Below are 10,717 nucleotides of genomic sequence, written 5' to 3' on the forward strand. Positions count from 1 at the left end.
AATTAGACTTAAATCCTAATATTAAAATAGAAAACTCACTAAAAATTATAGCAAACTCAATCAAAGAGGATATCAATACTAAAAGAAACACTAAGGCTAAGATTCCACTATTTTCCAAGTTCAAAGTGATTAAACCAATACTTATATTTATGCAATTTTCTTGTTTAATTTGATTCTAAAATATTGCAACAAGTAGATTTTCAAAAGTAATAATTGTAAATACCAAGTATGAAGCATCAAAAGTCTTAAAACTGAGCATACTCCATCAAAATAGATCACAATCACTCAAATAAAAATCATATTCAATAATATTTCAAGGTAAATAATCAAATAATTATTGAAAATAAAAAGATAAAATAGAATATACCACTTTTTGTTGGAAAAATAGCTTCCTCTATCGCCTCAGCAATGGGGTTTAGCTCCTCATATGAATCATGATCTCAAAATATGTGTTTGTTGCCAAAAAGATGATTAAAAGAGTGAAAAATAATAACACAGACTGTTTGCAACAGTGTATTGGTGTTGCAAAACAGCTGTTACAATGGAACTGTTACAGAAAAACTGTTGCTTTGTCGCTGATTTAAGACTGCCATGAACAACTTAATGTCTTCATCTGTTAAACAACGACACTTTTCTGCGACTGTCTACCGAGGGTCAATGTTCTTCAGCTGTTCTTCTTCTTTAGCAGCAGTAGCAGCAGAAACAGAGTTTGGTAAAGCTATGATTTCTTCTTCTCTGGCTCTCCTTAAGTTCCCAAACTCTCGACACCCCTTCTATATGACCCAAGACATCTATTTATATCAAAAACACCGATTGAATCTCTCCCAAATCTTCCAAAATCTCTTTCCTTCTCTTCAAGGCCAAGTTGCGACAATTTCTTGTTTTAGGATTTCTACGCGTTTTTGAGCTTTCCTTTTTATTCCAAACTCTTCCTTATATAGATACAAATCTTTGGGAAGGTTTACAGGCAGCGTTTTAATCACTCTAAAATTCCCTAAAACAGGTCACACACGTGACTTTCCATATTTTCTTGTTGTGAGAAAAATCCGTCGTTTGAGCCCATTCTAATCGATTTAAACACCCATATCAGATTCCTAGACCCATAAGGAATCTATCCTATGAAAATCAGAGGTTTAATCGACCTCAAACTCCTCCAAATCACGATCACCAAAACTGTTCTTTAACTGCACTATTTTCCCGCCAATTTTCTGGTTTTTGAATGTTGAAGATGGTTGCCCCTTATCCAGAGTAGGGGTGCGATTAGCAGATGCCTGGAAATAGGATGCCCCTTAGTAATTAGGTTACCCCTTATCCAAAGTGAGAGTCCGAATAGAAAATTTCCTCCTGGTGCTTTCCGACAACTTTTCGAGCCAATTTTTTCCAAAAATGTTTATTAGCCAAAAATACCTACAAATAAATAAAACACCATAATACGTACAAAAATGAACCCTAACAATATATAGAATCGAGACAAATCGGACACAAAAATGTGTCTATCAAATACCCCCAAACCTATTATTTGCTAGTCCTCGAGCAAAAATAAAATAGAAATAAAATCCTAACTCACTGTCGCAGGCATCGTCGATTGCATTTAGCGTATGCAATAAGCCTTTAAACCCCTAGGTGTCCCTAATGGCGGAGTGTTGTCTCCAGAGGGCTTACCAGAGGTATACCCACAAAACCTTTTTACTCCAGACCCTAGATATCTACACAAAACCTTGGAAGGCACTAAAGAATCACCTTGGTCGGCATACTTATTGACTACAGGAGGAAGTACCCTGATGCGAAATTCCAATTGTTGTACACGAGTTTGCACTCAAGCATACTAAAATTTATATGAAGTGACAGAGCTCTACTCAGATAGTTGCACTATGGACATCAATATCCGGAGTCGAAACTAATCACATGGATAGATCATGAAGATGGATATAGAAAAACATAGATGGTTTTGATGTTTACTAAGTGAACGGCGTTTCCCATATTTTTCTGAAGGCCTCCGCCAAAATGAACCTATCTTAATGGATTAAGATACTAGTCTGACTAATATCAACACACTGGCATATACAAGGGAACCAGTGGTCGACTTTATTGAATTTATTACAGTTGGTCAGATGGTCTGGTCTTTTCTTCTTTTTTTTCCTTTTTTTTGGTATCTCAATCACTCTAATTCACCCTAGCATTGGTAACAACTTGAATCGTGAGCCCCACCTAATCACTTAGAGAAACATAGTTTAAAAACAAAACAAAACAAAAACAGAAGTGAAAAGGACTCAACGAGATATGGTGAAACTATCATGTTATTTTTAACACCTGAGCTCTGTGCTTTTATGAATAGACTCTTTAGATGTTGCCATCTAGTCAGATTGGTTCCTCAACTCCTACAACCAAAATGCTTCCATCCACTTAGATTGGTTAGTGCCATCCTTAATAGGGATAAATTTCTAGGCTCTGGAGTTTAATTATTGCAACGAAAAGGTAACAAAAAGTTCTACCCCAACCCCAAACTTAAATCTAACATTGTCCTCAATGTTTCTAAATCAAAGAACAGTACCAAAAATATAAGTAACATGAGGAAATAGTAAAGAAAGAAGTCGGAAAGATAGTACCTGGGTGAAGTGTAACCAAAAACCTACAAAAATATTATACAACATAAAAAATCGCCTCGATGGTCAATCAAGGTAAAAAGGGTCCTCCAGAGGGACCTCCTCAACATCACCTGTAGGAAAAGGCTCTAAAAAGGGCTTCAATCGCTGACCGTTAACCTTCGAAGAACTACTACCATCTGGTGTCTCAATCTCAACAACACCATGAGGAAAAACAGTACAGACCACAAAAGGACCGGTCCACCGAGAGCGCAACTTCCCGGGGAATAGATGCAAACGAGTGTCATACAGAAGAACTTTTTGACCTGGAGAAAATGACTTTCGTAAAATATTCCTATCATGTACAAGTTTCATTTTGTTCTTATACTCCTTAGCACTATCGTATGCATCTCTACGAATCTCGTCCAACTCATTGAGCTGGAGCTTTCTTTGATCTCCTGCCTTGTCAAGTGAAAAGTTTAAGTTCTTAATAGCCCAATAGGCTCGATGCTCTAACTCAACAGGCAGGTGACATGCCTTTCCAAACACTAAACGATAAGGTGAAATTCCATTGGGTGTCTTAAACGTAGTACGGTAAGTCCATAAGGCATCAGTAAGCCTCGACGACCAGTCTTTCCTATTTGGATTAACTGTTTTCTCTAGAATACGTTTAATTTCCCTATTGGAACCTCTACCTGACCACTAGTCTGAGGGTGATATGGGGTTGCTACTTTATGGGTAATACCTTAAAAGAGAAAACGGTATATTATAAAAGTGTGAACCTCCATCACTAATTATAGCCCGCGGCGTACCAAAACGTGTAAGTATATTCTCTTTCAAAAACTGGACTACGACCATGTGGTCATTCGTTCTACACGGAACCTCCTCAACCCACTTAGACACATAGTCTACAACGACAAGTATGTAAAGATAACCAAACGAATTAGGAAATGGACCTATAAAATAAATGCCCCACACATCAAAGACCTCAATCACTAAAATAGGGTTCAAAGGCATCATATTTCTGCGGGAAATGGTTCCTAACTTCTGGCAACGCTCACAAGAAACACAATGACTATGGGAATCTTTAAACAACGAAGGCCAGTAAAATCCACACTGCAAAATATTAGCAGCATTCTTCTTAGCACTAAAATGACCCCCACATGCATGTTCATGACAAAAGGAGATAATACTAGACTGGTCACTCTCAGATACACATCTCCTAATAATCTGGTCCGGACAATACCAAAAGAAATGCTTAACCTCGGCTAAAAACCTAGAACGATCTTTCTTACCCCAATGTTGAGGGGTTCGACCAGTAACAAGATAATTCACTATATTTGCATACCAAGGTGATTGGGAAACAGAGAACAATTGTTCATCAGGAAAGTTATCCCTTATAGGAAGGGAATCACTAGGGGAACTAACAACTAGCCTAGAAAAGTGATCTGCTACTACATTTTCTGCACCCTTTTTGTCTCTAATGTCTGGGGAAAATTCCTGTAACAATAGGATCCATCTAATCAAACTAGGTTTGGTATCCTTCTTAGATAAAAGGTATTTCAAAGAAGCATGATCTGTATAGATTATGATCTTATAACCTAATAGGTAAGACCTAAACTTATCCAAGGCAAACAAGATGGCTAAAAGTTCCTTCTCGGTAGTTGTGTAGCTCATTTGGGCATCATTCAGAGTTTTGCTAGCATAATAAATCACATGAAGTAATTTGTTTTCTCATTTTCCTAAAACGACGCCTATAGCATAATCTGAAGAATCACACATAATCTCAAAGGGTAGGTTCCAGTTAGGTGCCTGGACTATCGGGGCAGTAGTGAGTAAAGTTTTAAGCTTCTCAAAAGCCTCTAAACAAGCATCATCAAAGACAAACTTAACATCTTTTGCAAGCAAATTGCAAAGAGGTCTAGAAATCAAGCTAAAATCCTTAATGAATCGACGGTAAAAACCTGCATGCCCTAGGAATGACCTAATATCTTTTACGGTTTTTGGGACCTGTAAAGTCTTAATAAGGTCAACTTTGGCTTTGTCTATCTCTATACCCTTTGAAGAGACGATGTGCCCTAATACAATTCCTGATTTAACCATGAAATGGCATTTTTCCCAATTAAGCACTAATTTTTTTTCCTTACACCTAGTCAACACTAATGTCAAATTATGCAAGAACTCATCGAAAGATGAACCAAACACTGAAAAATCATCCATAAAGACCTCTAAGAACCGTTCTACCATATCAGAAAATATGCTCATCATACAACGCTGAAAAGTTGCAGGGGCATTACATAGCCCGAAAGGCATGCGTCTATACGCAAAGGTACCAAAGGGACATGTAAAGGTGGTTTTCTCATGGTCTTCTGGGGCAATAACGATCTGATTATAACCGGAGTAGCCATCTAAGAAGCAATAGTGACTATGTCCAGCTAATCGCTCTAGGATTTGGTCGATAAAAGGAAGGGGAAAGTGATCCTTCCTTGTGACCTTGTTCAATTTCCTATATTCAATACACACACGCCATCCCGTGGTCACTCGGGTTGGGATTAATTCATGTAGGAATTACCAATAGGTACCATTATAGTGTTCTTAGTTAGTGGTAGGTCCACCCATTAAAGCCCACTAATCAGAGGTCCATAATCAAAAGAAAACATGAAAATGGACCAATTTTTTTAAGCCCAGGTCCTGCACACGTGTGGAACATATGAGGACGTATTTTTAAATACCGAAAACACCCTTAAGTATATAAAGCAGTAACCAAATCCATATCTTCTTCATTCTCGATATATTCTTCTTCTTCTTCTTCTTCATTTTCTCATTTGTGGTTCAGTGAAAAGCTCCGGCTATGAAGATCTTCTGAGGTGTTGATCAATTCGTGAATTCAAAATAAGATTAATCGGTAGGTTCACTTCCTTACTGTTGGTATAGTTTAGGTTTTCATTTTTCCTTTCTTCTTCAAAAGCTAATTTTAATTTAGGTTTTTTTTCTTCTCGGATTAGAGAAATTTTTATGTTTATAGCAAAATCTAATGTTTAGGTATTAGATCTGATGTTGATTCAGTTATATTCAAAGTTTTGTCATTGTTTTTGGATTCTATCAGCGTTTTTTAATTGATTTTTGGGTTCGATCCATGAGTACGTATATGTAATACTGAAATATTTGTTTTGATTCTGAGGTATTTCGTAAGTTGATTTACCTATACTGATCTTTATTTTAAGTTTTTTATTGACTCTATCTTAATCTGAGATCCAAATCTCTTGATTTCATGGGAAAAAGAATTCAAAATTCAGATTTTAAGGTTCCGAAAAGAGAAATTAAATTCAGTTTTTTTGTGTTTATGATCTTCATGCTTGATTCGTTAATTTTTTACTTCAATTTTGGTAAAAATACTTTAGATCTAGATAGATAGTGATGTTTTATATTCATTTCATTATTAGATCTGATGTTTTAACTCGGTTTTGTTGGTCTTTGGTTTGTTTTTAGTTTGCTTTTGTGTATTAATCATCAGTACATATATGATGTACTGAAGGTTTTTGATGAAAATAGTCCAGATCTAGTTATAAAATCATGTTTTACGTTTGTTTCGTTTGTAGATCTAGAATTTTAGTTTCATTTTGTTGGCTTTTGGTTTGGTTTCAGTTTAGTTTTATGTATTAACCATCAGTACGTATATGACGTACTGATTTTTCTGTGTTTACTATGCTTCTATATGTTTGGTTTTAGTTTTTGCTTGTGTATTAAACATCAGTACGTATATGACGCAATGTTTTTATGAATCTTGATCGTAATTATTCGATTTTTTGGTTAGATTTTGATGGTTTTAGCTTATTTGAACTCTCAATTTGATTTTCTAGTTATTTTCTTTCTTTATTTTCTCAAAATCATACTAATCATACTTGTTAAGAGTACTAAGAAGCTCTGTGCTGTAAGTTTTGTTGATTTGAATTGGATTGTTTTAGGAATTGTCATGATCTTCGTTGTTGTTGCAGTTTTTGAATCGTTTTTTTGGAATTGCTATTATGTATTATAGAATGAAAATTGATAATAAATGTGCATATCTGGTGGTTCACTTGTTTCAGGTCATGCTAGATACAATAGGCCCTGAATTGCAAGTTCTTAATAAAAGTGAAAAATCGATTGCACTGAAGGCTGAATCATCGGTTGTTTTGACTCCGGATCAAGATAAAGAAGCAATTTCAGATGTATTGCCAATCAATTATGATGGATTAGCAAAGGTGTGCTGAAATTTTGGTTAAATCATAGTGTAATTTCAGTTTGGGCTTGGAAATTGTTGTCACATAATTCGAATATGTTTGCGTTCTGTTGATGTATATCGTAAAATTGGAAAACAATGATTAGGAAGAAGGATGACAGTGTAGATGTTCCCTTGAACCTTCCAATTGTTGTCTTTGCGATACCTGTGTGACTATGTTATCCTAAGCTATATGATTCTGTGCAGGCAGTAAAGAAAGGAGACACCATCTTTCTAGGTCAATACCTGTTCACAGGAAGTGAAACTACATCAGTTTGGCTTGAGGTAAGGCACTGAACTCTGACATTTGGAGGATTCATCAATTCTTTTTTACAGGCAGTTGATTTTTATTTCATGAATACGCAGTACGTATAAGGCGTACTGATAGAAACTTCTTTCGATTCTGTTTTATTCAGAGTTTTTGTCACTTTTTTTTGTTTGATCCATGAGTACGTATGCGCAATACTGAAATATGTGCTAATTTATTTATAATTGATTCTAACAGATATGTACTTTACCTGGAAGCGGTGCAGCAGATATGTACTCGAATTGTAAGCAGCGAATATATACTCGAATTTGTAAGCAGTGCGACAGATATGTACTCACATTTGTAAGCAGTGCGGCATATATGTACTCAAATTTGTTAGCATATATGTACTCGAATTTGTGAGCAGTGTGCCAGATATATACTCAAATTTGTAAGCAGTGTAGACACACACGTTTGGTAGTAGGGGGTATTATGGTCATTTCTATTTTTTTATTAATTTTGGACCTCCGGATAAAAAAAAATCTGGTTGGACCTTACTATAAATAACTATATGGGATTTGGACCAATCAACAAATTTTCCTTAATTCATTATTATCATTCTGGACTACAATGATACCTGATTTCTTGGGGACAACCTGAACAGGGCTTCAGTCGAACTTAAGCACCTCTTTTCGAACTACCTCTTTTATGTTAGGGTTCAGTCGACGTTGCATCTCCCTAGAAGGTTTGGAGTCTTCCTATAAATGAATCTGATGCATACACACAGTAGGACTTATACCCTTAATGTCTGCTATAGTCCACCCTAAAGCTTCCTTATTGTCTTGAAGTACATTTACTAGCCTAATTTCCTGATCACTATCCAAATTGGAAGCTACAATCACAGGTAAAGTCTCAGATGGGCCTAAAAACACATACTTTAGAGTATCGGGTAGTGGTTTAAGGTCCAACTTTGGGGGCTCTTCTAAAGAAGGAATTAGGGTAGTCTCAGAAACTGGTAACGGTTCGAACCTAGATTTCCATCTATCAGTGTCTAACACAGGGGTAGAATCTAATAGAGCATTCACCTGTTCAATAGTTCTATCGTCGTCAAAATCTAAACCAAACTGGGATAGACAACTTTCTAATGGATCTTCAGACAAGATGTTTGGTAATGACTCCTGAAGTAAGGCTTCTATCATGTTCACCTCCTCAACACATGTGTCATCTAGATCACGAGGTTGCTTACTGACATTAAAAATGTCCATCTCCATAGTCATATTACTAAAAGATAAACTCATCACACCATTTCGACAGTTAATGATCGCATTAGACGTAGCTAAAAATGGGCGACCTAAAATCACAGGTATCTGGTTCTCTGGGTCAGGGACAGGTTGGGTATCTAGGACCACGAAATCCACTAGATAAATAAACTTGTCGACCTCAATAAGAACATCCTCGATAAAACCTCGAGGGATTTAACAGACCTATCAGCTAACTGCAGTGTCATCTGAGTAGGTTTCATTTCACCAAGTCCTAGCTGTAAGTATACATGGAATGGCAGTAAGTTCACACTGGCTCTTAAGTCAAGTAAAGATTTTTCTACCCGGAAGTTACCTATTGTGCAAACAATGGTAGGAGAACCTGGGTCTTTGTACTTTGGAGTTGTGGTGTTCTGAATGATTGAACTTACGTGACTAGCTAAAAAGGCTTTCTTATGGACGCTAAGTTTGCGCTTTCGCATACACATATCCTTAAGGAACTTGGCATAAGCAGGAATTTGCCTAATTGCATCTAATAAGGGAAGGTTTATGGCAACTTGCTTAAAAACCTCCACTATGTCATTAAAGTTCGATTCCTTCTTTGTTGGTACTAATAGCTGAGGAAATAGGGCTCTAGGCCTAAAATCAGACCTTTCAGGAACCGAATTCACATCGTTAGAAACTTTATCAGTCTCTTCAGCTACTGGTCCTGAGAGGTGAGATCCTGAGGGGTGAACTACAGTATGTTCACTATCGGGCATGGTTACCTTATTGTCTACAACTCTACCACTTCTAAGGGTCCTAACAACATTCAATTAATTCGATGGTTTTGCACCTAATTCATGAACTCCTCTAGGGTTGGGTTGTGTTTGACTAGGAAACTTACCTTATTCTCTCAAAAAATCACTTACCAGACCAACCTGGGTTTTTAACTCGGAAATAGCCTGACTATTTTCTTGTTCTATCCTGTTACCAGCTTGTAGACTCTGTTCTACGGATAACTGGAATTTTGCAGTTTGCTGAGTTAACAAGGCGAGAGATTCCTCTAAACTTAGGATTTTCTTATCTGACTGATTCTGAAACTGAGCTAGTCTTGAAGGATTCTTAGTATAACCGAAACCTGGGGGAGCATTAGAATTACTAAACTGACCTTGACTTTGGCCCTTAGACCACGAAAGGTTCGGATGGTTTCTCCAACCAGGATTATATGTTTCTGAATATGGGTCAATCTTTTGACGGTTATAAAATCTAGTTTTATTATAAAGAGCATTGGCCTGCTCTTCAATATTCTGGCCTTCCCAAAAAGGCTCCACTCTACCACTAGTCTGGCCCACTTCTAAGGCTTCTAACCTTTTTGCCATAGCACCAATTTTGGCATCTGATTCATAGCCTCCTTCTACCCTATTAACGTTTCCTCTACTTAAAAGAATTGTTTTCTGGGGTGCCCTACTATTTTCCCATTGCTGGGTTATTTCGGCGATTTCATTACAAAATTCCATCGTCACATCAACAGTTTGGTTTTCAAATCCACCAGTGCATACAGACTCAACCATGGTCGTTGTGGAATAATCTAAACCCTCATAAAGGATCTGAACTAGCCTAACCTTTTCTAAACCATGATGAGGACACTGGGATAATAAATCATTGAACCTTTCCAAATACCTATATAAAGATTCTCCCTCTTGTTGTGAAAATGTGCATATTTGCGTCCTAATAGACGATGTTTTGTGCCTAGGGAAAAACTTATTGAAAAAGGCAGATGTAAGTTGTTCATATGTCTCAATCGACTCGGAGTCCAACCTATACAACCACGACTTGGCCTTATCTTTCAGGGAAAATGGGAATAACCTAAGTTTCAAAGCATCATCATCTAAGCCTCTAATTCTTAGGGTACTACAAATTTCCTCAAAATCCCTAACATGGTAATAAGGGTTTTCATTTTCTTTCCCTAAAAAGATTAGGAGCATCTGTAAGGTCCCAGGTTTCAGTTCATAGGGTGCCTCCGTTTCAGCTATCTTAATACACGAAGGACAGGTAGTCCTAGTTGGATTCAACAAAGATTTCAAAGTTGCCATTTCTGGCGCTATCGGAGCAACAGGGATTCTCTCCTCAGTCAAAGAACGTTCAAAAATAGACTCTTCAAAAGCCGGACTTTCTAGATTAAGGTAATCGAGACGCTTCGAACTACTAGGTCTCTCTTTAACAAATCTACCTAGTGCGTCTCTTTTACGTTCAGGAATACAATAGAATTTTCTAAATTGGAAGGGTAAGCAAATGCAGATCAAGGACGACTCAACCAAATCAAACCTATTGATTTCTAGCAAACAAAAAGCATGATGGCTCCACTTAGATTGTTTCTAGACCAGCTTCT

At 36.9% G+C, this 10,717-nt stretch overlaps 1 long non-coding RNA gene and 1 pseudogene across 1 annotated transcript; both read left to right on the forward strand.

The window, feature by feature from the left end:
* The first annotated feature begins 6,771 nt into the window (after positions 1–6,771).
* On the forward strand, positions 6,772–7,403 carry LOC113273784. Its single transcript, XR_003322600.1, has 3 exons — positions 6,772–6,823; positions 7,048–7,125; positions 7,346–7,403. It is a non-coding gene; the product is annotated as an uncharacterized LOC113273784 (long non-coding RNA).
* Positions 7,404–9,957: 2,554 nt separating this feature from the next.
* Positions 9,958–10,057, forward strand: LOC113276735 (annotated as a pseudogene).
* Positions 10,058–10,717: the final 660 nt, after the last annotated feature.

This window comes from Papaver somniferum, chromosome 4 (assembly GCF_003573695.1).
Source record: "Papaver somniferum cultivar HN1 chromosome 4, ASM357369v1, whole genome shotgun sequence".
Lineage (NCBI taxonomy): Eukaryota > Viridiplantae > Streptophyta > Magnoliopsida > Ranunculales > Papaveraceae > Papaver > Papaver somniferum.